Raw genomic sequence first — 27,407 nt, forward strand, 5'->3', positions numbered from 1 at the left:
TGGGCCAGAGACGCTGACAAAGTGTTCAAGAAAGGCAAAGGTTCTGATGTATTTCATCTAGATGATGATGATAATCATGTAGATGAAGATGCAACAGTTTTCTTCCAAAGTTCCCAATGGGGCAGAGGAAGAGGTCAAGGCCAACAAGGTCGCAGGCCGCCATATGGTTCAAAACCCCCACCAGATTCTGACAACTGTTGGAACTGTGGGAGACGAGGACACTTTGCAAGAGTGTGTCGTTATGCAAAACGAGACCAATCAAAGGGTGGAGGGAGGGGCAGAGGAAAAGCCAAATTTTCAGCATAACGGGCTTCCTCCCCTTTGACCGCTCATGCTCCTACTTTTGGTTTAAAACATTTGTTTTAGGTTATTAGAACCCCTGTACATACAATGAAATTATGACAATGCTGATTGTATGCCCGGCAAATGACAAGGGGTCAAATTATGTGTGCACACTAAAGTTAAAATTTGCAAATCAAGTGGTAAAGTAATACAACTTGTTTCTAAAAGATAAATAGAAAAATTAGAATGTGCTGTCCTCGCGTGCGTGGGTGGGACCAGCTTCATGATCGACCGCAAGAAATGGCCAGCTTGTGACGAATCATTGTTGCCAGGTCCCCTCCCCTCGCACCGAGAGCTGTGCACGTGTGTGCATATTTGTTAAACTGATAAAATTGGCTAAACCTGTGTACAAAAGAAATTTGTTAGACTGTGGTCTATCCAATTTGCACCGCAAAACAGAAACAATTTTGAAGAATAAAATAAATAAATAAATAAATAAATAAGAGAAGAAAAGAAAGAAATCTGTTTGTAGACAGAAAACTGGTTTAATTCGCAAGCTGTGTTTTTTTTTTATGTGTTGAGTTTTTTTTTTTTTTGGACTGGTGAATTGTTCTATCGGAAACATTAGGATAGGGATTGTGCTGAGAATGGTATATGAATGTTGTGTGGAGGACTTGGATAGCTTGGGACCAATGTGTTGAAAAGACTCCTCTTTGGTGACTGTGTGTGAGATGCAAATGAGCAGGGACGAATGATTTCCTGAATGAAAGGAAAGTATTGGTTGAATGGTTGAAGTTGTTGGAGACTACTATGGGAAATTGGTAGAGCAGCTTGGACAAAAGAGTGATTTTGTGCAAGTTAAATGCTAAGAAAACAAAAACAAAAAACCCAAAGAAAAAGTTGTTGCTAATTACTAACGAAGTTATGAGGAAGTGGTGTGGGTGTTTAGAAGGGCACGCGCTTATGCGCTTCCCTGGCTCATCAACATTTGTTTGACTGATCAAAGGAACCATTTGCTACGGGACTTAACATCCAAATCTAACCGGGATCAGAGAATCTCCTTTAAACCAGGAGGCAATAAATGGGATAGCCCCTGTCGTAAATGATCTTTTGTCAGGAGGGATCATTAGGAAGTGCTCAGATATTCCTTGCAACACTCCTATTTTTCCAGTCCAAAAGGCCAACAAGATTGATTGGCGAATGATACAAGATTTACGAGCAGTAAATGAGGCAATACAAACGAGCACCTAATGTGCCTGACCCGCACACACTTCTGAACACTTTGAAACCATACCAGAAGTTTTTCACGGTGATTGATCTTAGCAATGCATTTTTCTCAGTGCCAATCCACCCAGACTCACAGTTTTGGTTTGCGTTTACCTTTAAAGGACTAAGTTATACGTACACCGGATTGCCGCAGGGATTTGCTGATAGTCCAACTATTTTCACTCAAGCTATCATGGCATGTTTGGCTGATTTTCAAATTTCAAACAAAAGCCAACTTCTAGTTTATGTAGATGATCTCTTGATAGCCTCTGAAACTGAAGCTGCTTGCAAGGAAGACTCCTTAGCTTTGTTACACTATCTCTGTAAAGCAGGGAATAAAGTAAGCAAAAATAAACTACAATGGATCAAACAGGAAGTGAACTATTTAGGTCACACGTTGTCAGCTGCTGGAAGACAGATACAAAAAAACTGAAAACAAATCATTGCAGATGCACCAAAACCTGAATAAAAAAAAAAAAATGTCATTTTTGGGGCTCTGCAATTACTGCAGAGCATGGATCCCACATTATGCAGAAAAGACGCAACCACTGCTGAATATTGTGCATGGAGTCCGCCAAACTGTTCACAAAATAACAGGTTTTGCGCCATTCGAACTGTTGACTGGTCGCCTAATGCCAGGGCCTGCCTCCACCTTGGTCCCGCCAGCTGACGTACCGACACCTGATTTATCACACGCTGCATACTGGAAGTATCTTCATTCACTTGTATCCAGTGTGTCTACGCAGGTCGCAGACAAAGCGGTTGCAGATTTGTCATCAGCATCACCGGAGTCGGACATCACTCCGTATGTCTACCTCCGGGTGCTTTCCCGGAAGTGGACTGAACCTCGCTGGAAAGGACCGTTTAGGGTTCTGGCTAGAACTTCACACGCCGTCCAATTGGAAACTAAAGGACAAAAGTGGTACCATTACTCACAGTTGCGCCAGGCCCCAGACTTTGTGCCTGCCTATGGTGAGCATAAAGGTTGACCGCCCGGACGGGCAGGTCAAGAGAGGGAACGTGACGATGGCGAGAATTGGATCAAAGTCGGACTTGAAAGTGTCTGAACCAAGACGACGACGATGCAAATGTTTAACTTTATTGACTATTTTGCTTGCTGGCTTGTGCTTTGTGTGGACTATGTTGGCGTTTGAACATATGGTGCGGGATGGCAGAAGTGATGGAGCGAAAGGAGAACGAGTGAGGGTGTATCATTCCTGTAATGGAACGGTATGGTATGAAGCAGAGCAAGATGGTGGTAAGACGCTGACACAGACACAACAACTACTGCTAAATCTGAAGTATAAACAACCGACCATCGACAGCGTCCCCGCCCCCAGTTCAAATAGAGGCAGAATAATCCTCTTCCCCCTTGGTGGCCAGGTAGTCTCCCCTGGCCACTGAAGACTGAAGACGACAACCGCGCGGCAGACATTTCCAAGTTCTCCCCCGATGAAGCAGTGCTGCAAAGGGGGTGAGAATTGTGCTCACCCTCCAACAGTGGGCATGCCAAGCCCCCGACGGCTGAACAATCACGAGCAATTTTTGTCTTGACTGTTGTTATTGGTAACATTCTGGTCGCCTAAGGCAGAGGGACCGTGTGAGACTTTTCCTGCATTATGACATCTTGCCGCAGGATTGGGACATAGAAACTTGTGTTAAGTGTTGATCGCAATTTGGAGTCAGATCAATAGCTAAAAATCCGTATCCTAACAAGTTTCAATGTCGGAGTTAAAACTAGGGCTGAAGTTTCCGAATGCCATACGTGATGGGTGTTGTAAAAAAATTGCTTGAATGATTGAATTGAAAAAAAATAAACTAAAATAAAAGCTTACAGCGCCTGGTATTCCCAGGCGGTCTCCCATCCAAGTACTAACCAGGCCCGACCCTGCTAAGTTTCCGAGATCGAATGAGATCGGACGTTCTCAGGGTAGTATGGCCGTAAGCCATCAGAATCTCCAGAGTTTTGCATTTTATAGACACAATCGTCCCTGAAAACCCGTGCCAAGCAACTTGATGGCTGTTGTAAAAGTTTCCTTTCACAATTGATGTGGGGAAAAAAAAGGCTTTCAGCACCTGGTATTCCCTGAACATCTCCCATCCATGTTTTGCAGGCTGGCGCCCCCTTGGCTCCCCAGTGAGTTCCTAGCCCCCCCCCCTAAACACTCCACCAGTAACATTTTTGTCTCACACTTAATATTAATGGGATGGATGTGCTTGGTGCAGGGACACAAGCTTCTCAACATCAGGCTGGAACTCACTAAGAAGAAGTCGTAGATCCCCGCGGTCAGTAATTTTCAGTCGGTTTCTTTGCTTGGAAAGAAGCAAGGCGACTGCACTGAAGCCCCGTTCTACTAAATATGATGTTGGGAAGGCAATAAAGTACATCTTGACCTTGTTCCACAGCACTTGATAGCAGTCAGAGATTTTTTTTTGGAACCAAAAATCTTGATATGACTTTTTGAACTTTGGCCTTAGCTCAATGTCATTTTGAATTGAAATCAGTTCTTCCTCTGCCACTCCAGTTTCTTCACCGTCGACATTTAGGAATGGATTGATCACGCAGTCTGGTATTTCAAGCAATAAAATGTCCTCAAATCTACCACTCGAACTTCTGACTTCGACTTCAGACTGCCGCCCCCCTACCGCCCCCTTCTTCCTCACCGCCCCCCCAGATCTTTCCACCGGTACCGCCCACTTTGGGAACCACTTCTGTACATAGTCTCGCCTCAAATTTTTGTCTTAACTGTTGTTATTGGTAACATTCTGGTCGCCTAAGGCAGAGGGACCGTGTGAGACTTTTCCTGCATTATGACATCTTGCCGCAGGTTTTTCACTCACACATTAAAATTGATCTACGTAGATTGCGTAAATGATGTTTAGCCGAGCATGTTTTACAGAACACTAATGATTTTGAAATGATGATCGAAAATGCTTTGCAAGTGATGGACACAATGATGTGCTGTTTCTGTGTTTAGATTTTGTTGTTGTTTTTCTTTCTTCATTATATTTTCTTACTTATGTTTTATTGATCGGGGTGGGCATAATCATATGATAAACAGGAGGGATATGTTAGGGTTTATAAACTATCTTGATCGTATAATTATGTTGAGATGTAGACTAGAATGATGAACTTTGTTTGAACCTTTTACCTTTCCTTGACTCTGAAAAGTTTAACCATTCAGTTGTTGAAACTTTCCAAATGGTGTGGAAACATCCTTGTTTACTTAGTCATCTAAAATGCTCCACTAGGTTTTATTTCCAAGACCTCGTAAAACAATAAACTGGGACCCTCTGCACTGGTTAACCATTTGCTGAGGTGACCACCAACTGGGACCCTCTGCACTGATTAACCATTTGCTGAGGTGACCACCAAACATGTCAAATGTCACCCCCACCCTACTTGTTCTCAATAAATATGCTCTTGTAAGAGACTAACGGCTGAGTCTGTTAGGACATTGCTGTACCTACAGTAACAGACAAGCTCTCCACCTGCAAGTGCTTAAAGGGCATACTGTCTCCAGTGTGGTTCTTGCAAAATAAGTTAGAGTCAGAACATCTCTAACAGGTGTTGTAAAAGATTGCTTGAACAATTGAAGTGAAAAAAAATAAAATAAAATAAAAGCTCACAGCACCTGGTATTCCCAGGCGGTCTCCCATGCAAGTACTAAGTAGGCCCGACCCTGCTAAGCTTCCGAGATTGGACGAGATTGGGCGTTCTCAGGGTAGTATGGCCGTAAGCCGTCAGAGTCTCCAGAGTTTTACATTTTATAGACACAATCGCCCCTGAAAACCCGTGCCAAGCAACGACGGTACTTGATGCCTGTTGTAAAAGTTTCCTTTCACAATTGACGTGGGAAAAAAAAGGCTTTCAGCACTGGTATTCCCTGAACGTCTCCCATCCATGTAACAACCAGGTAAGAAAAAGGCTTTCTTCCAAGACTTTTGGTGTTTCACGGAAACATGGCTATCATGAAACGTTATTGACAGCTTTTTGTGTGGTAGCACGGATTTGCCGTTGCGACCTGCATTTTGCCGTATCAAAGTAAATGTCTTGAAAAGGGGAAAAACACTACATTGGAAGTGTTTTTCCCCTTTTCAAGACATTTGACTGCTGCTTTGAGTTCACAGGGAGCCAGGCTCTTTATTTACTGTACATAGTCTCCCCTCTAGTGGTACGAATTGTAAACTACAACGGTATGGATGACACCACACAATTTACATTTCAAACTCGGGTTACAGTTTCAATGTCGGAGTTAAAACTAGGGCTGAAGTTTCCGAATGCCATACGTGATGGGTGTTGTAAAAGATTGCTTGAACGATTGAATTGAAAAAAATAAAATAAAAGCTTACAGCACCTGGTATTCCCGGGCGGTCTTCCATCCAAGTACTAACCAGGCCCGACCTTGCTAAGCTTCCGAGATCGGACAATCGGGCGTTCTCAGGGTAGTATGGCCGTAAGCCGTCGAAGTCACCAAAGTTTTGCATTTTATATAAACAATCGCCCCTGAAAACCTGTGCCTAGCAACTTGATGGCTGTTGTAAAAGTTTTCTTTCACAATTGATGTGGGAAAAAAAAGGCTTTCAGCACCTGGTATTCCTTGAACATCTCCCATCCATGTTTTGCAGGCTGGCGCCCCCTTGGCTCCCTAGTGAGTTCCTAGCCCCCCGTCCCCCCACAGACACATATGGAAACAAACACCTCTTTCTTGATATTTGGTATGCTGCAATTTGAAAAGAGGTTAAACACTGATGTGTATTTCACAAATAAAACCCAATTTAGCAAACCAATTCATTTTTTAACTGTTTTAACTGTTTCAGCAACATAGAATGGTAAAGACCTAAACACTCCACCAGTAACATTTTTGTCTCACACTTAATATTATGGGATGGATGTGCTTGGTGCAGGGACACAAGCTTCTCAACATCAGGCTGGAACTCACTAAGAAGAAGTCGTAGATCCCCGCGGTCAGTAATTTTCAGTCGGTTTCTTTGCTTGGAAAGAAGCAAGGCGACTGCACTGAAGCCCCGTTCTACTAAATATGATGTTGGGAAGGCAATAAAGTACATCTTGACCTTGTTCCACAGCACTTGATAGCAGTCAGAGATTTTTTTTTGGAACCAAAAATCTTGATATGACTTTTTGAACTTTGGCCTTAGCTCAATGTCATTTTGAATTGAAATCAGTTCTTCCTCTGCCACTCCAGTTTCTTCACCGACGACATTTAGGAATGGATTGATCACCCAGTCTGGTATTTCAAGCAATAAAATGTCCTCAAATCTACCACTCGAACTTCTGACTTCGACTTCAGACTGCCGCCCCCCTACCGCCCCCTTCTTCCTCACCGCCCCCCCAGATCTTCCCACCGGTACCGCCCACTTTGGGAACCACTGCTGTACATAGTCTCCCCTCTAGCGGTAAGAAACGTGAACTGCAACGCTATGGATGACACCACACAATTTACGTTTAAAACTCGGGTTATAGTTTCAATGTCGGAGTTAAAACTAGGGCTGAAGTTTCCCAATGCCATACGTGATGGGTGTTGTAAAAGATTGCTTGAACGATTGAATTGAAAAAAATACAATAAAATAAAAGCTTACAGCACCTGGTATTCCCAGGCGGTCTCCCATCCAAGTACTAACCTGGCCAGACCTTGCTAAGCTTCCGAGATTGCGTGTTCTCAGGGTAGTATGGCCGTAAGCCATCAGAGTTCCCAGAGTTTTGCATTTTATAGACACAATTGCCCCTGAAAACCCGTGCCAAGCAACTTGATGGCTGTTGTAAAAGTTTCCTTTCACAATTGACGTGGGGAATAAAAAGGCTTTTAGCACCTGGTATTCCCTGAACGTCTCCTATCCATGTCACAACCAGATCCGAAAAAGGCTTTCTTCCAAGACTTTTGGTGTTTCACGGAAACATGGCTATCGTGAAACGTTATTGACAGCTTTTTGTGTGGTAGCACGAATTTGCCGTTGCGACCTGCATTTCGCTGTATCAAAGTAAATGTCATGAAAAGGATAAAAACACTACATGGAAGCGCAATATGTATGTAATGTTGGGTTATTTTACAAATAAAGACTGCTGCTTTGAGTTCACAGGGAGCCAGGCTCTTTATTTACTGTACATAGTCTCCCCTCTAGCGGTAAGAAACGTGAACTACAACGGTATGTATGACACTACACAATTTACGTTTCAAACTCGGGTTATAGTTTCAATGTCGGAGTTAAAACTAGGGCTGAAGTTTCCGAATGCCATACGTGATGGGTGTTGTAAAAAAATTGCTTGAACGATTGAATTGAAAATAAATAAATCTTCACCTTCACCTTCATCTTCTTCCGCTTATCCGGGGTCGGGTCGCGGGGGCAGCAGCTTTAGGAGGGACTCCTAGACCTCCCTCTCCCCAGCCACTTCCTCCAGCTCATCCCGGGGGATTCCAAGGCGTTCCCAGGCCAGCCGAGGGACGTAGTCTCTCCAGCGCGTCCTGGGTCGTCCCCGGGGTCTCCTACCGGTGGGACATGCCCGGAACACCTCCCCAGGGAGGCGTTCAGGAGGCATCCTAATGAGATGCCCGAGCCACCTCAACTGGCTCCTCTCAACGTGGAGGAGCAGCGGCTCTACTCCGAGTCTCTCCCGGATGACTGAGCTTCTCACCCTATCTCTAAGGGAGAGCCCGGACACCCTGCGGAGGAAACTCATTTCAGCCGCTTGTATCCTGGATCTTGTTCTTTCGGTCACGACCCATAGCTCGTGACCATAGGTGAGGGTAGGAGCGTAGCTCGACCGGTAAATCGAGAGCTTTGCCATTTGGCTCAGCTCTCTCTTCACCACGACGGACCGGTACAGAGTCCGCATTACTGCCGACGCTGCACCGATCCGCCTGTCGATCTCGCGCTCCATCCTGGCCTCACTCGTGAACAAGACCCCAAGATACTTGAACTCCTCCACTTGGGGCAGGCTCTCATCCCCGATCCGGAGAGGGCATTCCACCCTTTTCCGACCGAGGACCATGGACTTGGATTTGGAGGTGCTGACCCTCATCCCGACCGACCATGGACTCGGATTTGGAGGTGCTGACCCTCATCCCGACCGCTTCACACTCGGCTGCGAACCGCTCCAGTGAGAGCTGGAGATCACGGACTGAAGAAGCCAACAGCACCACGTCATCTGCAAAAAGCAGTGACGCAATGCTGAGGTCCCCAAACCGGACGCCCTCAACGCCTCGGCTGCGCCTAGAAATTCTGTCCATAAAAATTATGAACAGAATCGGTGACAAAGCGCAGCCTTGGCGGAGTCCAACCCTCACTGGGAACGAATCCGACTTACTGTCGGAAATGTGGACCAAACTCTGGCATCGGTGATACAGGGACCGAACCGCCCTTATCAGTTGGCTCGGCACCCCGTACTCCCGAAGCACCCTCCAGAGAACCTCCCGAGGGACACGGTCGAACGCCTTCTCCAAGTCCACAAAACACATGTGGACTGGTTGGGCGAACTCCCATGCACCCTCGAGGATCCTGCCGAGGGTGTAGAGCTGGTCCACTGTTCCACGGCCAGGACGAAAGCCACACTGCTCCTCCTGAATCCGAGATTCGACCTCCCGACGGATCCTCCTCTCCAGCACCCCTGAATAGACCTTACCAGGGAGGCTGAGGAGTGTGATTCCCCTGTAATTGGAACACACCCTCCGGTCCCCCTTCTTAAAGAGGGGAACCACCACCCCAGTCTGCCAATCCAGAGGCACCGTCCCCGATGTCCACGCAATGCTGTAGAGGCGTGTCAGCCATGACAGCCCCACAACATCCAGAGCCTTTAAGAACTCCCGGCGGATCTCATCCACCCCCGGGGCCTTGCCACCAAGGAGTTTTTTAACTACCTCAGTGACTTCGACCTCCGAGATTGGAGAGTCCGCCTCAGAGTCCTCAGGCCCTGCTTCCACAATGGAAGGCGTGTCGGTCGAATTGAGGAGGTCTTCGTCACCGACTCACGACATCCCGAGTCGAGGTCAGCAGCACACCATCTCCACTGTAAACAGTGTTGACCGTGCACTGCTTCCCCCTCCTGAGACGCCGGATGGTGGACCAGAATTTCCTCGAAGCCGTCCGGAAGTCATTCTCCATGGTCTCGCCAAACTCCTCACACGCCCGAGTTTTTGCCTCAGCAACCGCCGAAGCCGCGTTCCGCTTGGCCATCCGGTACCTGTCAGCTGTCTCCAGAGTCCCGCAGGCCAAAAAGCCCTATAGGACTCCTTCTTCAGCTTGACGGCATCCCTTACCGCCGGTGTCCACCAGCGGGTTCGGGGATTGCCGCCACAACAGGCACCAACAACCTTAACGGCCACAGCTCCGGTCGGCTGCCTCAACAATGGAGGCGCGGAACAAGGTCCACTCGGACTCAATGTCCCCCGCCTCCCCGTGGGAAAAGCTCTGCCGGAGGTGGGAGTTGAAGCTCTTCCTGACAGGGGATTCTGCCAGACGTTCCCAGCAGACCCTCACAGAGCGTTTGGGTCTGCCAGGTCGGACCGGCATCTTCCCCCGCCATCGGAGCCAACCCACCACCAGGTGGTGATCAGTTGACAGCTCCGCCCCTCTCTTCACCCGAGTGTCCAAAACATGCGGCCGCAAATCCGATGACACGACTACAAGGTCGATCAACGAACTGCGGCCTAGGGTGTCCTGGTGCCAAGTGCACACATGGACACCCTTATGCCTGAACATGGTGTTCATTATAGAAAATCCGTGTCGAGCACAAAAGTCCAATAATAGAACACCGCTCTGGTTCAGATCGGGGGGGCCGTTCCTCCCAATCATGCCCTTCCAGGTCTCACTGTCATTGCCCACGTGAGCATTGAAGTCACCCAGTAGAACGATGGAGTCCCCAGAAGGAGCGCTCTCCAGCACTTCCTCCAGGGACTCTAAGAAGGGTGGGTACTTTGAGCTGCCGTTCGGTGCATAGACACAAACAACAGGACCCGTCCCCCCACCCGAAGGCGGAGGGAGGCTACCCTCTCGCTCACCGGGGTGAACCCCAATGTGCAGGCGCCCAGCGGGGGGCAATAAGTATGCCGACAGCTGCTCGACGCATCTCACCGTGGGCAACTCCAGAGTGGAAGAGAGTCCAGCCCCTCTCGATAGGGCTTGTACCAGAGCCCAAACTATGTGTGGAGGCAAGTCCGACTATGTCTAGTCGGAACCTTTCTGCCTCACACACCAGCTTGGGCTCCTTTCCAGCCAGAGAGGTGACATTCCATGTCCCTAGAGCCAGCCTCTGCAGCCGGGGATCGGACCGCCAAGGTCCCCGCCTTTGGCCGCCGCCCAGCTCACTATGCACCCGACCCCTTTGGCCCGTCCTATAGGTGGTGAGCCCATTGGAAGGGGAACCCATGTTTTCTTTTCGGGCTATGCCCGACCGGACCCCATGAGCGAAGGCCCGGCCACCAGGCGCTCGCCTTCGAGCCCCACCTCCAGGCCTGGCTCCAGAGAGGTGCCCCGGTGACCCGCGTCCGGGCGAGGGAAAACGACATCCATATATTTTTTTCATCATAAGGGGTCTTCTGAGCCGTGCTTTGTCTGGCCCCTCACCTAGGACCCTTCTGCCATGGTTACCCTACCAGGGGCATGAAGCCCCAGACAACATGGCTCCTAGGATCATAGGGGCACGCAAATCCCTCCACCACGATAAGGTGACGACTCAAGGAGGGTGAAAATAAATAAATAAATAAAAGCTTACAGCACCTGGTATTCCCAGGCGGACTCCCATCTAAGTACTAACCAGGCCCGACCCTGCTAAGCTTCCGAGATCTGACGAGATCGGGCATTCTCAGGGTAGTATGGCCGTAAGCTGTCAGAATATCCAGAGTTTTGCATTTTATAGACACAATCGCCCCTGAAAACTCGTGCCAAGCAACTTGATGGCTGTTGTAAAAGTTTCCTTTCACAATTGACGTGGAAAAAAAAGGCTTTCAGCACCTGGTATTCCCTGAACGTCTCCCATCCATGTCACACAACCAGGTCCGAAAAAGGCTTTCTTCCATGACTTTTGGTGTTTCATGGAAACATGGCTATCATGAAAAGTTATTGACAGCTTTTTGTGTGGTAGCACGAATTTGCCGTTGCGACCTGCATTTTGCCGTATCAAAGTAAATGTCTTGAAAAAGGGAAAAACACTATATTGGAAGTGTTTTTCCCATTTCAAGACATTTGACTGCTGCTTTAAGTTCACCGGAAGCCAGGCTGTTTATTTACTGTACATAGTCTACCCTCTAGCGGTAAGAAACGTGAACTGCAACGCTATGGATGACACCACACAATTTACGTTTCAAACTCGGGTTATAGTTTCAATGTCGGAGTTAAAACTAGGGCTGAAGTTTCCGAATGCCATACGTGATGGGTGTTGCAAAAGATTGCTTGAACGATTGAATTGAAAAAATAAATACATAAATAAATAAATATTAGCTTACAGCACCTGGTATTCCCAGGCGGTCTGTCATCCGAGTACTAACCAGGCCCGACCGTGCTAAGTTTCCGAGATCAGGCGTTTTCAGGGTAGTATGGCCGTAATCCGACAAAGTTTCCAAAGTTTTGCATTTTATAGAAACAAATGCCCCTGAAAACCCGTGCCAAGCAACTTGATGGCTGTTGTAAATGTTTCCTTTCACAATTGACGTGGGAAAAAAAAGGCTTTCAGCACTGGTATTCCCTGAACATCTCCCATCCATGTAACAACCAGGTCCGAAAAAGGCTTTCTTCCAAGACTTTTGGTGTTTCACGTGAACATGGCTATCATGAAACGTTATTGACAGCTTTTTGTGTGATAGCACGAATTTGCCGTTGCGACCTGCATTTTGCTGTATCAAAGTAAATGTCATGAAAAGGGTAAAAACACTACATGGAAGGGCAATGTGTATGTAATGTTGGGTTATTTTACAAATAAAGACTGCTGCTTTGAGTTCACAGGGAGCCAGGCTCTTTATTTACTGTACATAGTCTCGCCTCTAGTGGTAGTACATGCAAGTACTAACCGGGCCCGACCTTGCTAAGCTTCCGAAATCGGACGAGATCAGGCGTTCTCAGGGTAGTATGGCCGCAAGCCATCAGAGGCTCCAGAGTTTTACATTTTATAGACACAATCGGCCCTGAAAACCCGTGCCAAGCAACGATGGTACTTGATGCCTGTTGTAAAAGTTTCCTTTCACAATTGACGTGGGAAAAAAAAGGCTTTCAGCACTGGTATTCCCTGAACGTCTCCCATCCATGTAACAACCAGGTAAGAAAAAGGCTTTCTTCCAAGACTTTTGGTGTTTCACGGAAACATGGCTATCATGAAACGTTATTGACAGCTTTTTGTGTGGTAGCACGGATTTGCCGTTGCGACCTGCATTTTGCCGTATCAAAGTAAATGTCTTGAAAAGGGGAAAAACACTACATTGGAAGTGTTTTTCCCCTTTTCAAGACATTTGACTGCTGCTTTGAGTTCACAGGGAGCCAGGCTCTTTATTTACTGTACATAGTCTCCCCTCTAGTGGTACGAATCGTGAACTACAACGGTATGGATGACACCACACAATTTACATTTCAAACTCGGGTTACAGTTTCAATGTCGGAGTTAAAACTAGGGCTGAAGTTTCCGAATGCCATACGTGATGGGTGTTGTAAAAGATTGCTTGAACGATTGAATTGAAAAAAATAAAATAAAAGCTTACAGCACCTGGTATTCCCGGGCGGTCTTCCATCCAAGTACTAACCAGGCCCGACCTTGCTAAGCTTCCGAGATCGGACAATCGGGCGTTCTCAGGGTAGTATGGCCGTAAGCCGTCGAAGTCACCAAAGTTTGTCATTTTATATAAACAATCGCCCCTGAAAACCTGTGCCTAGCAACTTGATGGCTGTTGTAAAAGTTTCCTTTCACAATTGATGTGGGAAAAAAAAGGCTTTCAGCACCTGGTATTCCCTGAACATCTCCCATCCATGTTTTGCAGGCTGGCGCCCCCTTGGCTCCCCAGTGAGTTCCTAGCCCCCCCCCCATGATGGCTGTTGTAAAAGTTTCCTTTCACAATTGATGTGGGAAAAAAAAGGCTTTCAGCACCTGGTATTCCCTGAACATCTCCCATCCATGTTTTGCAGGCTGGCGCCCCCTTGGCTCCCCAGTGAGTTCCTAGCCCCCCCCCCCCCTAAACACTCCACCAGTAACATTTTTGTCTCACACTTATTATTAATGGGATGGATGTGCTTGGTGCAGGGACAAGCTTCTGAACATCAGGCTGGAACTCACTAAGAAGAAGTCGTAGATCCCCGCGGTCAGTAATTTTCAGTCGGTTTCTCTAGTCGCTACCTTCTAGCGGTAAGAAACGTGAACTGCAACGCTATGGATGACACCACACAATTTACGTTTCAAACTCGGGTTATAGTTTCAATGTCGGAGTTAAAACTAGGGCTGAAGTTTCCGAATGCCATACGTGATGGGTGTTGCAAAAGATTGCTTGAACGATTGAATTGAAAAAATAAATACATAAATAAATAAATATTAGCTTACAGCACCTGGTATTCCCAGGCGGTCTGTCATCCGAGTACTAACCAGGCCCGACCGTGCTAAGTTTCCGAGATCAGGCGTTTTCAGGGTAGTATGGCCGTAATCCGACAAAGTTTCCAAAGTTTTGCATTTTATAGAAACAAATGCCCCTGAAAACCCGTGCCAAGCAACTTGATGGCTGTTGTAAATGTTTCCTTTCACAATTGACGTGGGAAAAAAAAGGCTTTCAGCACTGGTATTCCCTGAACATCTCCCATCCATGTAACAACCAGGTCCGAAAAAGGCTTTCTTCCAAGACTTTTGGTGTTTCACGTGAACATGGCTATCATGAAACGTTATTGACAGCTTTTTGTGTGATAGCACGAATTTGCCGTTGCGACCTGCATTTTGCTGTATCAAAGTAAATGTCATGAAAAGGGTAAAAACACTACATGGAAGGGCAATGTGTATGTAATGTTGGGTTATTTTACAAATAAAGACTGCTGCTTTGAGTTCACAGGGAGCCAGGCTCTTTATTTACTGTACATAGTCTCGCCTCTAGTGGTAGTACATGCAAGTACTAACCGGGCCCGACCTTGCTAAGCTTCCGAAATCGGACGAGATCAGGCGTTCTCAGGGTAGTATGGCCGCAAGCCATCAGAGGCTCCAGAGTTTTACATTTTATAGACACAATCGGCCCTGAAAACCCGTGCCAAGCAACGATGGTACTTGATGCCTGTTGTAAAAGTTTCCTTTCACAATTGACGTGGGAAAAAAAAGGCTTTCAGCACTGGTATTCCCTGAACGTCTCCCATCCATGTAACAACCAGGTAAGAAAAAGGCTTTCTTCCAAGACTTTTGGTGTTTCACGGAAACATGGCTATCATGAAACGTTATTGACAGCTTTTTGTGTGGTAGCACGGATTTGCCGTTGCGACCTGCATTTTGCCGTATCAAAGTAAATGTCTTGAAAAGGGGAAAAACACTACATTGGAAGTGTTTTTCCCCTTTTCAAGACATTTGACTGCTGCTTTGAGTTCACAGGGAGCCAGGCTCTTTATTTACTGTACATAGTCTCCCCTCTAGTGGTACGAATCGTGAACTACAACGGTATGGATGACACCACACAATTTACATTTCAAACTCGGGTTACAGTTTCAATGTCGGAGTTAAAACTAGGGCTGAAGTTTCCGAATGCCATACGTGATGGGTGTTGTAAAAGATTGCTTGAACGATTGAATTGAAAAAAATAAAATAAAAGCTTACAGCACCTGGTATTCCCGGGCGGTCTTCCATCCAAGTACTAACCAGGCCCGACCTTGCTAAGCTTCCGAGATCGGACAATCGGGCGTTCTCAGGGTAGTATGGCCGTAAGCCGTCGAAGTCACCAAAGTTTGTCATTTTATATAAACAATCGCCCCTGAAAACCTGTGCCTAGCAACTTGATGGCTGTTGTAAAAGTTTCCTTTCACAATTGATGTGGGAAAAAAAAGGCTTTCAGCACCTGGTATTCCCTGAACATCTCCCATCCATGTTTTGCAGGCTGGCGCCCCCTTGGCTCCCCAGTGAGTTCCTAGCCCCCCCCCCATGATGGCTGTTGTAAAAGTTTCCTTTCACAATTGATGTGGGAAAAAAAAGGCTTTCAGCACCTGGTATTCCCTGAACATCTCCCATCCATGTTTTGCAGGCTGGCGCCCCCTTGGCTCCCCAGTGAGTTCCTAGCCCCCCCCCCCCCCTAAACACTCCACCAGTAACATTTTTGTCTCACACTTATTATTAATGGGATGGATGTGCTTGGTGCAGGGACAAGCTTCTGAACATCAGGCTGGAACTCACTAAGAAGAAGTCGTAGATCCCCGCGGTCAGTAATTTTCAGTCGGTTTCTCTAGTCGCTACCTTCTAGCGGTAAGAAACGTGAACTGCAACGCTATGGATGACACCACACAATTTACGTTTCAAACTCGGGTTATAGTTTCAATGTCGGAGTTAAAACTAGGGCTGAAGTTTCCGAATGCCATACGTGATGGGTGTTGCAAAAGATTGCTTGAACGATTGAATTGAAAAAATAAATACATAAATAAATAAATATTAGCTTACAGCACCTGGTATTCCCAGGCGGTCTGTCATCCGAGTACTAACCAGGCCCGACCGTGCTAAGTTTCCGAGATCAGGCGTTTTCAGGGTAGTATGGCCGTAATCCGACAAAGTTTCCAAAGTTTTGCATTTTATAGAAACAAATGCCCCTGAAAACCGGTGCCAAGCAACTTGATGGCTGTTGTAAAAGTTTCCTTTCACAATTGACGTGGGAAAAAAAAGGCTTTCAGCACTGGTATTCCCTGAACATCTCCCATCCATGTAACAACCAGGTCCGAAAAAGGCTTTCTTCCAAGACTTTTGGTGTTTCACGGGAACATGGCTATCATGAAACGTTATTGACAGCTTTTTGTGTGATAGCACGAATTTGCCGTTGCGACCTGCATTTTGCTGTATCAAAGTAAATGTCATGAAAAGGGTAAAAACACTACATGGAAGGGCAATGTGTATGTAATGTTGGGTTATTTTACAAAAAAAGACTTCTGCTTTGAGTTCACAGGGAGCCAGGCTCTTTATTTACTGTACATAGTCTCGCCTCTAGTGGTAGTACATGCAAGTACTAACCGGGCCCGACCTTGCTAAGCTTCCGAAATCGGACGAGATCAGTTGTTCTCAGGGTAGTATGGCCGCAAGACATCAGAGGCTCCAGAGTTTTACATTTTATAGACACAATCGGCCCTGAAAACCCGTGCCAAGCAACGATGGTACTTGATGCCTGTTGTAAAAGTTTCCTTTCACAATTGACGTGGGAAAAAAAAGACTTTCAGCACTGGTATTCCCTGAACGTCTCCCATCCATGTAACAACCAGGTAAGAAAAAGGCTTTCTTCCAAGACTTTTGGTGTTTCACGGAAACATGGCTATCATGAAACGTTATTGACAGCTTTTTGTGTGGTAGCACGGATTTGCCGTTGCGACCTGCATTTTGCCGTATCAAAGTAAATGTCTTGAAAAGGGGAAAAACACTACATTGGAAGTGTTTTTCCCCTTTTCAAGACATTTGACTGCTGCTTTGAGTTCACAGCAGTTTCAAGCAATAAAATGTCCTCAAATCTACCACTCGAACTTCTGACTTCGACTTCAGACTGCCGCCCCCCTACCGCCCCCTTCTTCCTCACCGCCCCCCCAGATCTTCCCACCGGTACCGCCCACTTTGGGAACCACTGCTGTACATAGTCTCCCCTCTAGCGGTAAGAAACGTGAACTGCAACGCTATGGATGACACCACACAATTTACGTTTCAAACTCGGGTTATAGTTTCAATGTCAGAGTTAAAACTAGGGCTGAAGTTTCCGAATGCCATACGTGATGGGTGTTGTAAAAGATTGCTTGAACGATTGAATTGAAAAAAATACAATAAAATAAAAGCTTACAGCACCTGGTATTCCCAGGCGGTCTCTCATCCAAGTACTAACCAGGCCTGACCTTGCTAAGCTTCCGAGATCGCGTGTTCTCAGGGTAGTATGGACGTAAGCCATCAGAGTCTCCAGAGTTTCGCATTTTATAGACACAATTGCCCCTGAAAACCCGTGCCAAGCAACTTGATGGCTGTTGTAAAAGTTTCCTTTCACAATTGACGTGGGAAAAAAAAAGGCTTTTAGCACCTGGTATTCCCTGAACGTCTCCTATCCATGTCACAACCAGATCCGAAAAAGGCTTTCTTCCAAGACTTTTGGTGTTTCACGGAAACATGGCTATCATGAAACGTTATTGACAGCTTTTTGTGTGGTAGCACGAATTTGCCGTTGCGACCTGCTTTTTGCTGTATCAAAGTAAAAGGCTCTTTATTTACTGTACCTAGTCTCCCCTCTAGCGGTAAGAAACGTGAACTACAACGGTATGGATGACACCACACAATTTACGTTTCAAACTCGGGTTATAGTTTCAATGTCGGAGTTAAAACTAGGGCTGAAGTTTCCGAATGCCATACGTGATGGGTGTTGTAAAAGATTGCTTGAACGATTGAAGTTAATGTGTCGTCTTTTGGTGGTCACAAAAACGCACGAGTTTTAGTGTGAGGGACCCTGGACCCAGGCCTGTATTAGTGTGCTTTGTTAGGAATAAACAATTGGTAAATTTGGTCTGATTGATCTACTGGTCTTCTCTTTGACAGAATGAACTCGCAAAATTGTTAGGTGCGCCAGTGTGTGGATTGGGACATCCAAACTTGTGTTAAGTGTTGATTGCAATTTGAAGTCAGATCAATAGCTAAAAATCCGTATCCTAACAATTTCTTGGTGACCCCGACATAATGTCAAGAGAAGGGTAATTGGCAACTCGTGGTCTGAATCCAGGACACCGGACAGCGTCTGGGACGCTGTCTCTCGGTCGGCGAACCGTTTGGGTTAAGTGCACAACGTTGAGCTGGTACAACGTCTCCTCAACCCTGAGCGCTCATCACTGATAAGGTTAGCAGAATACCTGTTACTATAAGTCTAAATTCTGCAAATTGAAAGAGGAAATTTAAGAGGAGACTGTTGTTCAGATCAAATAAAGTGTGCAAGAAGTTAAGATACATACGGTGAATAAGTTTGGAACTTATGTGTGTGACGTGTACGGTAAAGTCAGGGACTTATGCGTATTACGGATAGGTCCGGGACCTAGCTTCGTCGTGGTGGACAAGGGTACGTTGACGAGCGTATTCAAATAGCCAGGTTTTTTGAGATCCTGGGAGAAGTGAGGCCTCCCCAAAACATCCGGTGGTAGCAGTTCCTCCTGTGAGAGATTAGACCGCTAAAATATCCTAAATGAATAAAATTGGGGGGAATGTGTGTGTGTGTGTGTGTGTGTGTGTGTGTGTGTGTGTGTGTGTGTGTGTGTGTGTGTGTGTGTGTGTGTGTGTGTGTGTGTGTGTGTGTGTGTGTGTGTGTGTGTGTGTGTGTGTGTGAGATGAGAGGAGTGCGTAAATAGGGAGTTGCAGCGGCAACTGAACTGACATATGAACAAATGCAATGGTTCAAAATGACAGAGAAAGGGGTGCCACACATTTCGCCGGCTATTGCCCCAGGACACGAGGCCAGACAATTGGGCTCAATGGTCAAGCAGTTGTTGCAACAGACCGATTGGCGGAAAACTCACGTTCCTAATTTGTACTGGTTTGAGTCTCAGAATGCATTCCAAATTAAACAACCCATGGCAGACAGGATTGCTGGAGATGATGTTGGTGTCCCGCGGTCCAGTAATCTGGACGGGGAACACCTAGACTCCTGTTTTTTGGATTTTTCAGAATTAATTTTAGTAGTGCTATTTTTATGATTTTGTGTGGACATTGATGACAATTGATGGGACCATCCAGCAGAAAACGTCCCAGATTCAAATTTCACCCACCTATAGACAATATTGATGCAGAGTGTTAGGGTTTATAAACTATCTTGATCGTATGATTATGTTGGGATGTAGACTAGAATGATGAACTTTGTTTGAACCTTTTACCTTCCCGTGACTCTGAAAAGTTTAACCATTCAGTTGTTGAAGCTTTCCAGATGGTGTGGAGGCGTCCTTGTTTTGCTCCACTAGGATTTATGTCCACGGCCTCGTGGAGCGATAAACTGGGACCCTCCCAAGTGGTTAATCATTTGCTGAGGTGACCACCACACATGTCAAATGTCACCCCCACCTTGGCTGACTCTCACCCCCACCCTTCTTCTCTCAATAAATACTCTCTTGCATGACTTCAACGGCAGACTTTGTTCGGACATTGCTGTATCTACAGTAACGAACAAATTCTCCACTTGCAAGTGTTCAAAGGGCATATTGTCTCTCGCGTGGTTCTTGCAAAATAAGTTAGAGTCGGAACATCTCTAACATTTTGGTGCCGTGACCCGGATCCAACATACCCACTGCTGATCGACGGAGGACGACGTGCTGCATTGTCGACAAGCCAGCGTCCATTAGGAGGATCTGGTAAAGAAAAGACCTGGCAAGAAAATTCTTCGCTGGGCCAGCATCTTAGGTCTGCCTTCGTCGGACTACAGTGGATTGACGGGATCCGGCAGTGCAACGAACCAGGGGACAAGTAAGTTAAAGCCCTAAAATTGTGTGATTGTGCTGTTGTGAAACGCGTAAGAGTGGAAGGTGCACGGAATATAGCTTGGGTTTAAGTCCCAGTGGAAGGAACAGACTAAGGAAAACAGAGCTTCCTTTTCATTCATTGAAGAGGTGCGTAGATTCTTCTTTGTCTGTTCTTCCAAGCTGCAGGATCTGGCTTGGGTTTAAGTCCCAGTGGAAGGAACAGACTAAGGAAAACAGAGCTTCCTTTTCATTCATTGAAGAGGTGCGTAGATTCTTCTTTGTCTGTTCTTCCAAGCTGCAGGATCTGGCTTGGGTTGGAGTCCCAGTGGAAGGAACGTGCTAAGGAACACAGAGCTTCTTTTTTGTGATTCAAAGAAGGGTGTAGATTTTTCTTTGTACGTTTTTCCGAGCCATAGAACAGCTTGGGTTGGAGTCCCAGTGGAAGGAACAGGTTAAAAAAAAGACAGAGCTTCTTTTTCTTAATTGAAGAAGGGCGTAGATTCTTTTTTTGGTCTGTTTTTCCGAGCTGTTTGCATGAAAGTTGTGTGGTTGAGAGTGTGAATGGTAGGATAAATTGAAAAAAAAACAGTACTAGCAAAAACCAACGGTAATACACAGGCTAGTAATTTTGTTGAAGGGTAAATTTAATCCTGCATTGAGGATCCTCAAAAAAGAAAAACAAAAAATTGAAAAAAAAAAATTGGAAAAATCTAAAAATACCAAGTTAAGATGGGAAATAAAAACGGTAAATCTCTAGCTCTTGAAGGTGATGAGAAGTCCATTCCATTAACATTTAAAAAATAATTTAGGGTGCATAATGGCATCCCATTCAATGATGCAACACTAGTGAAGTCTAGTGTGGAGCTGGAGTTGGGGGCGGAACGGAACTCAGAGGCGGAGCTGGAGGCGGAGCTGAAGTCAGAGGCAGATCTGGTGTGAAGCTGGTATCAGAAGCAAAGATAATGTGGAGCAGGAGTTGGAGGAGAACTTGGAGTCAGATGCAAATCTGGTGTGGAACTGGAGTCGGAGGTGGTGCAGAAGTCAGACACTGGTGTGGAGGTAGAACCGTAGTCAGAGGCAGAACTAACCGCGGTGCTGTGGTCAAAGGTGGAGCAGGTGTGGAGCTGAAGTCAGAGGCAGAAATGGTATGAAGCTGGTACCGGCGCTGAAGTCAGAGGTGGAGCTGAAGTCAGAGGCAGAGCTGGTGTGACACTGGTATCGGAATTGAAGTCGGTAGCGAAATTGATGTGAACCTGAAGTCAAAGACGGAGCTGAAATTATAGTCAGATGCAAAGCTGGTGTGGAGCTGGAGTTTGAGGTGGAGCTGAAGTCAGGGGCAGTGCTGGTGAGCAGCTGGAGTCAGAGATGGAGCTGAAGTCAGTGGCAGAACTGGTGTGGAGCTGGAGTCGGTATCGGCGCTGAAGTCAGAGGCAGAGCTGGTGTGGAAGTGGAGTCAGAGGCTGTTCCATTAAACCATATAGTGTACATTCCTTCCCTGCAACACTAGTGAAATCTTCATGGTATAGTGGATAGTGCTCTGGACTCTCACCCCAGCGACCCGGGTTCAAATCCCGGTGGGACCAAAAAAAAATATGTCATCATGGAACAGGCGTTGGCGGCGGAGCTGGTGTGGAGCTGGAGTCGGAGGCGGAACGGAAGTCAGAGGTGGCGCTGGAGCTGGAGGCGGAGCTGAAGTCGGAGGCGGAGCTGAAGTCAGGGGCAGATTTGGTATGACGCCGGGATCGAAGGCGGAGCTGAAGTCAGTGACAGAGATGGTTTGGAGCTGGAGTTGGAGGAGCTGTAGTCAGAGGTGAAATTGAAGTCAGATGCAGAACTGGTGTGGAGCTGGAGTCAGAGGCGGAGCTGAAGTCAGGGTCGGAGGTAGGGCCGAAGTCAGAAACTGGTGTGGAGCTGGAGGCGGAGCTGGAGGCTGAAGTCAGAGGCAGAGATGGTGTAGAGCTGGAGTCAGATGTAGAACTGGTGTGGAGCTGAAGTCAGAGGCGGAGCTGAAGTTGGAGTCAGATGCAAAGCTGGTGTGGGGCTGGAGTTGGAGGCAGAACTGGTGTGGAGCTGGAGTCAGAGGTGGTGCTGTAGTCAGAGACTGGTGTGGAGCTGGAGGCGGAGCTGAAGGCAGAGGCAGAGCAGGTGTGGAGCTGGAGGCAAAGTTGGAGGCGGAAGTGGGGCTGAAGTCAGTGGCAGAGCTGGAGGCGGAGCTGAAGTCAGAGGCAGAGCTGAAATTGGAGTCAGATGGAGAGCTGATGTGGAGGTGGAGTCAGAGGTGGAACTGGTGTGGAGCTGGAGTCGGAGGAGGAGCTGTAGTCAGAGGCGGAGCTGAAGTTGAAGTCAGATGCAAAACTGGTATGGAGCTGGAGTCGGAGGTGGAGCTGAAGTCAGAGGAAGAGCTGATGTGAAGCTGGAGTCAGAGGCGGAGCTGAAGTCAGGGTCGGAGGTGGAGCTGAAGTCAGAGATTGGTGTGGAGCTGGAGGCGGAGCTGGAGGCGGAGCTGGAGGCGGAAGTGGGGCTGAAGTCAGAGGCAGACATGGTGTAGAGCTGGAGTCAGAGGCAGAGCTGGAGGCGGAGCTGAAGTCAGAGGCAGAGCTGGAGGCGGTGCTGAAGTCAGAAGTGGAGCTGAAGTCAGAGGCAGAGCTGGTGGTGGAGTCAGAGACTGCTCCATTAAAACATATAGTGTACATTCCTTCCCTGCAACACTAGTGAAGTCTTCATGGTATAGTGGATAGTGCTCTGGACTCTCACCCCAGCGGCCCGAGTTCAAATCCCGGTGGGACCAAAAAAAATATGTCATCATGGAAAAGGCGTTGGAGACGGAGCTGGTGTGGAGCTGGAGTTGGAGGCGGAACGGAACTGCCTTCAGCTGAAGTCAGAGGCAGCTCTGGTGTGGGGCCGGGATCGGAGGCAGAGATGGTGTGAAGCTGGAGTTGGAGGAGGAGCTGGAGTTAGTAGCAGAGCTAGTGAGGAGCTGGAGTCAAATGCGGAGCTGAAGTCAGAGGCAGAGCTGGAGGTGGTGCTGAAGTCAGACGTGGAGCTGAAGTCAGAGGCAGAACTGGTGGTGGAGTTAGACACTGCTCCATTAAACTTGCTTATCAGCAACAGCTAAAGTATGCGCTCCTCAATGGTTCCCCACCTGAATTAGTCAACAGGGTGTGGAAACACTTGGTGGAAGCACACACTGCTTGTGTTACAACAACCATGTAGTGGGCCAGAGACGCTGACAAAGTGTTCAAGAAAGGCAAAGGTTCTGATGTATTTCATCTAGATGATGATGATAATCATGTAGATGAAGATGCAACAGTTTTCTTCCAAAGTTCCCAATGGGGCAGAGGAAGAGGTCAAGGCCAACAAGGTCGCAGGCCGCCATATGGTTCAAAACCCCCACCAGATTCTGACAACTGTTGGAACTGTGGGAGACGAGGACACTTTGCAAGAGTGTGTCGTTATGCAAAACGAGACCAATCAAAGGGTGGAGGGAGGGGCAGAGGAAAAGCCAAATTTTCAGCATAACGGGCTTCCTCCCCTTTGACCGCTCATGCTCCTACTTTTGGTTTAAAACATTTTTTTTAGGTTATTAGAACCCCTGTACATACAATGAAATTATGACAATGCTGATTGTATGCCCGGCAAATGACAAGGGGTCAAATTATGTGTGCACACTAAAGTTAAAATTTGCAAATCAAGTGGTAAAGTAATACAACTTGTTTCTAAAAGATAAATAGAAAAATTAGAATGTGCTGTCCTCGCGTGCGTGGGTGGGACCAGCTTCATGATCGACCGCAAGAAATGGCCAGCTTGTGACGAATCATTGTTGCCAGGTCCCCTCCCCTCGCACCGAGAGCTGTGCACGTGTGTGCATATTTGTTAAACTGATAAAATTGGCTAAACCTGTGTACAAAAGAAATTTGTTAGACTGTGGTCTATCCAATTTGCACCGCAAAACAGAAACAATTTTGAAGAATAAAATAAATAAATAAATAAATAAATAAGAGAAGAAAAGAAAGAAATCTGTTTGTAGACAGAAAACTGGTTTAATTCGCAAGCTGTGTTTTTTTTTTATGTGTTGAGTTTTTTTTTTTTTTGGACTGGTGAATTGTTCTATCGGAAACATTAGGATAGGGATTGTGCTGAGAATGGTATATGAATGTTGTGTGGAGGACTTGGATAGCTTGGGACCAATGTGTTGAAAAGACTCCTCTTTGGTGACTGTGTGTGAGATGCAAATGAGCAGGGACGAATGATTTCCTGAATGAAAGGAAAGTATTGGTTGAATGGTTGAAGTTGTTGGAGACTACTATGGGAAATTGGTAGAGCAGCTTGGACAAAAGAGTGATTTTGTGCAAGTTAAATGCTAAGAAAACAAAAACAAAAAACCCAAAGAAAAAGTTGTTGCTAATTACTAACGAAGTTATGAGGAAGTGGTGTGGGTGTTTAGAAGGGCACGCGCTTATGCGCTTCCCTGGCTCATCAACATTTGTTTGACTGATCAAAGGAACCATTTGCTACGGGACTTAACATCCAAATCTAACCGGGATCAGAGAATCTCCTTTAAACCAGGAGGCAATAAATGGGATAGCCCCTGTCGTAAATGATCTTTTGTCAGGAGGGATCATTAGGAAGTGCTCAGATATTCCTTGCAACACTCCTATTTTTCCAGTCCAAAAGGCCAACAAGATTGATTGGCGAATGATACAAGATTTACGAGCAGTAAATGAGGCAATACAAACGAGCACCTAATGTGCCTGACCCGCACACACTTCTGAACACTTTGAAACCATACCAGAAGTTTTTCACGGTGATTGATCTTAGCAATGCATTTTTCTCAGTGCCAATCCACCCAGACTCACAGTTTTGGTTTGCGTTTACCTTTAAAGGACTAAGTTATACGTACACCAGATTGCCGCAGGGATTTGCTGATAGTCCAACTATTTTCACTCAAGCTATCATGGCATGTTTGGCTGATTTTCAAATTTCAAACAAAAGCCAACTTCTAGTTTATGTAGATGATCTCTTGATAGCCTCTGAAACTGAAGCTGCTTGCAAGGAAGACTCCTTAGCTTTGTTACACTATCTCTGTAAAGCAGGGAATAAAGTAAGCAAAAATAAACTACAATGGATCAAACAGGAAGTGAACTATTTAGGTCACACGTTGTCAGCTGCTGGAAGACAGATACAAAAAAACTGAAAACAAATCATTGCAGATGCACCAAAACCTGAATAAAAAAAAAAAAATGTCATTTTTGGGGCTCTGCAATTACTGCAGAGCATGGATCCCACATTATGCAGAAAAGACGCAACCACTGCTGAATATTGTGCATGGAGTCCGCCAAACTGTTCACAAAATAACAGGTTTTGCGCCATTCGAACTGTTGACTGGTCGCCTAATGCCAGGGCCTGCCTCCACCTTGGTCCCGCCAGCTGACGTACCGACACCTGATTTATCACACGCTGCATACTGGAAGTATCTTCATTCACTTGTATCCAGTGTGTCTACGCAGGTCGCAGACAAAGCGGTTGCAGATTTGTCATCAGCATCACCGGAGTCGGACATCACTCCGTATGTCTACCTCCGGGTGCTTTCCCGGAAGTGGACTGAACCTCGCTGGAAAGGACCGTTTAGGGTTCTGGCTAGAACTTCACACGCCGTCCAATTGGAAACTAAAGGACAAAAGTGGTACCATTACTCACAGTTGCGCCAGGCCCCAGACTTTGTGCCTGCCTATGGTGAGCATAAAGGTTGACCGCCCGGACGGGCAGGTCAAGAGAGGGAACGTGACGATGGCGAGAATTGGATCAAAGTCGGACTTGAAAGTGTCTGAACCAAGACGACGACGATGCAAATGTTTAACTTTATTGACTATTTTGCTTGCTGGCTTGTGCTTTGTGTGGACTATGTTGGCGTTTGAACATATGGTGCGGGATGGCAGAAGTGATGGAGCGAAAGGAGAACGAGTGAGGGTGTATCATTCCTGTAATGGAACGGTATGGTATGAAGCAGAGCAAGATGGTGGTAAGACGCTGACACAGACACAACAACTACTGCTAAATCTGAAGTATAAACAACCGACCATCGACAGCGTCCCCGCCCCCAGTTCAAATAGAGGCAGAATAATCCTCTTCCCCCTTGGTGGCCAGGTAGTCTCCCCTGGCCACTGAAGACTGAAGACGACAACCGCGCGGCAGACATTTCCAAGTTCTCCCCCGATGAAGCAGTGCTGCAAAGGGGGTGAGAATTGTGCTCACCCTCCAACAGTGGGCATGCCAAGCCCCCGACGGCTGAACAATCACGAGCAATTTTTGTCTTGACTGTTGTTATTGGTAACATTCTGGTCGCCTAAGGCAGAGGGACCGTGTGAGACTTTTCCTGCATTATGACATCTTGCCGCAGGATTGGGACATAGAAACTTGTGTTAAGTGTTGATCGCAATTTGGAGTCAGATCAATAGCTAAAAATCCGTATCCTAACAAGTTTCAATGTCGGAGTTAAAACTAGGGCTGAAGTTTCCGAATGCCATACGTGATGGGTGTTGTAAAAAAATTGCTTGAATGATTGAATTGAAAAAAAATAAACTAAAATAAAAGCTTACAGCGCCTGGTATTCCCAGGCGGTCTCCCATCCAAGTACTAACCAGGCCCGACCCTGCTAAGTTTCCGAGATCGAATGAGATCGGACGTTCTCAGGGTAGTATGGCCGTAAGCCATCAGAATCTCCAGAGTTTTGCATTTTATAGACACAATCGTCCCTGAAAACCCGTGCCAAGCAACTTGATGGCTGTTGTAAAAGTTTCCTTTCACAATTGATGTGGGGAAAAAAAAGGCTTTCAGCACCTGGTATTCCCTGAACATCTCCCATCCATGTTTTGCAGGCTGGCGCCCCCTTGGCTCCCCAGTGAGTTCCTAGCCCCCCCCCCTAAACACTCCACCAGTAACATTTTTGTCTCACACTTAATATTAATGGGATGGATGTGCTTGGTGCAGGGACACAAGCTTCTCAACATCAGGCTGGAACTCACTAAGAAGAAGTCGTAGATCCCCGCGGTCAGTAATTTTCAGTCGGTTTCTTTGCTTGGAAAGAAGCAAGGCGACTGCACTGAAGCCCCGTTCTACTAAATATGATGTTGGGAAGGCAATAAAGTACATCTTGACCTTGTTCCACAGCACTTGATAGCAGTCAGAGATTTTTTTTTGGAACCAAAAATCTTGATATGACTTTTTGAACTTTGGCCTTAGCTCAATGTCAT

General features: G+C 46.6%; 1 non-coding gene and 7 pseudogenes across 1 annotated transcript; all 8 read right to left on the reverse strand.

Moving 5' to 3' along the window:
* Nucleotides 1-3,376: 3,376 nt before the first annotated feature.
* Nucleotides 3,377-3,495, reverse strand: LOC147039949 (5S ribosomal RNA; annotated as a pseudogene).
* Nucleotides 3,496-5,171: 1,676 nt separating this feature from the next.
* LOC147039950 (5S ribosomal RNA) lies at nt 5,172-5,290 on the reverse strand (annotated as a pseudogene).
* Nucleotides 5,291-5,894: 604 nt separating this feature from the next.
* Nucleotides 5,895-6,011, reverse strand: LOC147039951 (5S ribosomal RNA; annotated as a pseudogene).
* A 1,131-nt stretch (nt 6,012-7,142) lies between these two features.
* Nucleotides 7,143-7,251, reverse strand: LOC147039952 (5S ribosomal RNA; annotated as a pseudogene).
* A 4,017-nt stretch (nt 7,252-11,268) lies between these two features.
* Nucleotides 11,269-11,387, reverse strand: LOC147039953 (5S ribosomal RNA). The gene has a single exon (XR_015063241.1). It is a non-coding gene; the product is annotated as a 5S ribosomal RNA (ribosomal RNA).
* Nucleotides 11,388-13,240: 1,853 nt separating this feature from the next.
* On the reverse strand, nt 13,241-13,357 carry LOC147039954 (5S ribosomal RNA; annotated as a pseudogene).
* A 1,955-nt stretch (nt 13,358-15,312) lies between these two features.
* Nucleotides 15,313-15,429, reverse strand: LOC147039955 (5S ribosomal RNA; annotated as a pseudogene).
* Nucleotides 15,430-26,746: 11,317 nt separating this feature from the next.
* On the reverse strand, nt 26,747-26,865 carry LOC147039956 (5S ribosomal RNA; annotated as a pseudogene).
* Nucleotides 26,866-27,407: the final 542 nt, after the last annotated feature.

Source organism: Syngnathus leptorhynchus, chromosome 21, assembly GCF_054491065.1.
Source record: "Syngnathus leptorhynchus isolate UIUO chromosome 21, UIUO_Slep, whole genome shotgun sequence".
NCBI classification, from domain to species: domain Eukaryota; kingdom Metazoa; phylum Chordata; class Actinopteri; order Syngnathiformes; family Syngnathidae; genus Syngnathus; species Syngnathus leptorhynchus.